The 2,922-nt window shown below is 44.9% G+C and overlaps 1 long non-coding RNA gene across 1 annotated transcript; it reads right to left on the bottom strand.

The window, feature by feature from the left end:
* Positions 1 to 209: 209 nt before the first annotated feature.
* On the bottom strand, positions 210 to 2,706 carry LOC311316935. The gene is made up of 3 exons (XR_014630732.1): positions 2,588 to 2,706; positions 430 to 577; positions 210 to 306 (listed from the first exon to the last, which is right to left on the bottom strand). It is a non-coding gene; the product is annotated as an uncharacterized lncRNA (long non-coding RNA).
* Positions 2,707 to 2,922: the final 216 nt, after the last annotated feature.

Genomic DNA, 2,922 nt, shown 5'->3' with positions numbered 1-2,922 from the left:
TAATTGATGACTACTTTGACAAGGTTGATAAGAATCTGGTCAATATGAGCCAGGAAACGCACAGTAGGGTCTATAAGTTGAGCTGAAGGTAGAGGTTAATAATGACTGACTACAGAGGTAATCATAGATGTTGGTGCAGTTTATGTTTTAGTATAAAACAGTTTAATAACAACAATCTGAAGTTCCTACCGTGACTCAGTGGTAAGATCTCCTTCTCTGAAGCTGATTGGTCGTTCCATAGACCTGTCACTCTTCATGGACACACAGCTGGGTACAGGTGAGGGTGGTCTCTCCTGCTGGATTGAGCTTCAACACAACAGAGAGAGACCTTCAGTCTCTCATGTATTCTGACTAAAGATGATGTCATCATATCACTGCTGAGCTCTGAGATGGAGACCAGTCATGAACAGTTCTGGATTCTCATCTTACCTCTTAGCTTTGGTGTCCGTGTGATGTTCCCCAGAGAGACTCATTTTAGAGGCAGTGTTCTCCTCCTCTCTCTCTCCAGAGAGACTCATTTCAGAGGCAGTGTTCTCCTCCTCTCTCCACAGAGAGACTCATTTTAGAGGCGGTGCCCCTGAAAAGCAGTCATTATTAATAGATCCATTGGTAGGTTGATGGTTTATAAAGCAGAGATGAATGTGCATCTTTTTCACATACAGCATGACGCTCTTATGGCACAACAGTCCCAGAACAGATCAGTGACAACATGATGTCAACAACAAACAACAAACATCTTTATTTGTCATGAGACACACGCACATCACAAGGTGTAGGCGGCGAAACACACAACACACACACACACACACACACACACAATGGCTGGAGCATCTCCACTGTCATGAGAGAAGCTGCCTCCCTCAGAAACCTGTCCAGCTCCTCCCAGAGAGACTGGGCAGCTCAGTGAGTAGAAGGAGCAGGAACGTGGTCCTGGTTGTCAGAGAGACTGGGCAGCTCAGTGAGTAGAAGGAGCAGGAACGTGGTCCTGGTTGTCAGAGAGACTGGGCAGCTCAGTGAGTAGAAGGAGCAGGAACGTGGTCCTGGTTGTCAGAGAGACTGGGCAGCTCAGTGAGTAGAAGGAGCAGGAACGTGGTCCTGGTTGTCAGAGAGACTGGGCAGCTCAGTGAGTAGAAGGAGCAGGAACGTGGTCCTGGTTGTCAGAGTGCACCAGAGCTCACTGGGAACAACACTATATTCCACTACTATGCATATTCTGGATCTGCATTTACAACGTTGCTCTAACATTTTTCCACTGCTGAATCACCAAATTTCCCCCTAGAGGGATAATTAACGTCATCCATCCATCTCTAATCTGTCCTCAGTGTTTAGTGCGGGCTACTGGCTGGCTATTCCTTTGCTCAATTATAGCCACTGACCCAGCAATAGAAGAGTTGTTTTAACACATCTTCGTCGTGGGTCCAGGCAGATGAAGATGAGTCAGTTTGTTCAACTATCCTACAGCTAGGACTCTATTGCTCCTCAGTTCAACTCAACTGTATTGCAGAGTCAGGGTGATAAATATCAAGACACATCAGACAATACCTTCCTCACTTCCCTTGGTTTACATGCAGCACAGATCAATTACTACAGGTGTGGCCAGATTGACAATCAGTGGTCAAGTTGTCAATCAAAATCAGTTCAATCAGTTCATGCAGTAATGTTACAGGGCTCAGTTTCCATGTAATCCATAATGGGTGCTCTAAATGATCTTCGCCAGCAGGTGTCAGTAGTGTATAAAGCATTTATGGGGCCTGAATAGACCTAATGAATCTATTATGCAATGTGCCTCGAAGCCTCGGTGTTTCAGAAAGCCTCATTTCGCCAGTCGCCATCACTACCTACTTCCTCGCAAATCCGCCTTTTAGTGCTGCTGGTGACCTCAACGCCAGAAGGAGATTAGCCTACACTCAGGACATTTATGATGTTATTTATGATGTTTATGATGAAGTGTCTGTTCTGCTTAAATTTGAACGGCTTTTGAAGAACATTTAAAATTGTTTTCATTAAACATAAACAGACATGATGACAACGCGCGTTTCTAACTTACAGCCGCTTCTGTGAAGTTTAAAATAGTTTGCAAACATTCGCGTAGGAAGACGAAAGTGAGACTGAGAGCCAAAGGCAAAAGCACTTGGCAATATTTCAGATGTAAACCCAAAGCTAGGGAGCTTGATAACAGGCCATGTGTAAACTCTTCCAGCCTGGTTCTCTGCCTGCACACGGAGGGGTCTGTCTACTGATCAACTCTCCTCCTATATTACAACTCCCCGGACACGATTCACATGAACGACCTGCTTCACACTCAAATCGGTGATTGAGGCCGAAAGGGACGAGTTTGCAGGTTTGATTCTCGTCTCCACGTTGAGAAGTTAATATTCTCTGTTGACTCAAAGTGGAGGCTGTGTGGAAACGTTTGACTTATTTTCAGCTGCGTCACACCTCTCCGCCCTAAGAACACAATGCTGATTCTCCCTCTTTGAAAACTCTGGTTAAACGGGAACTGGATTAAACAGCAACTCATCTCTCTCACTGTTAAATCGACTGTGATATTTTGAAAGGTTATTCTGAATTATAGTAGCCTACTTACTCTGTAATCTCCTCTCCAATTTGAGATTGTATTATTTTCTGTCGAAGCGAAATGGATTCGTCTTCTTCTTATTCTCCTCTGAGTTTTATGGCGCAAAATGGATGCTGCGGAAACTTTTTACTTTCGTTTTCATCTGTAGCAGTTGCTGTGCCGAAAGTTCACTCCCCTTCGCGTGAACGCGCGCTCGCTTGTTCTTTAGTAGTCAGTGCAGCTCAGGGACGCGCACAGATAGACAGGAGGTGGTGCTAGAGCAGCTGCCCTTTGCCCTCTGGACAAGGCAAGTGCCCTTTTGAAAGTTTTTTTATTTTTATTTTTTTTACTGTGTAGGCCTACTG

This window comes from Borostomias antarcticus (assembly GCF_949987555.1).
Source record: "Borostomias antarcticus genome assembly, chromosome: 13".
NCBI lineage: Eukaryota > Metazoa > Chordata > Actinopteri > Stomiiformes > Stomiidae > Borostomias > Borostomias antarcticus.
Note: the sequence above shows the minus strand (reverse complement) of the source record. Positions and strands in the feature narration are given on the sequence as shown.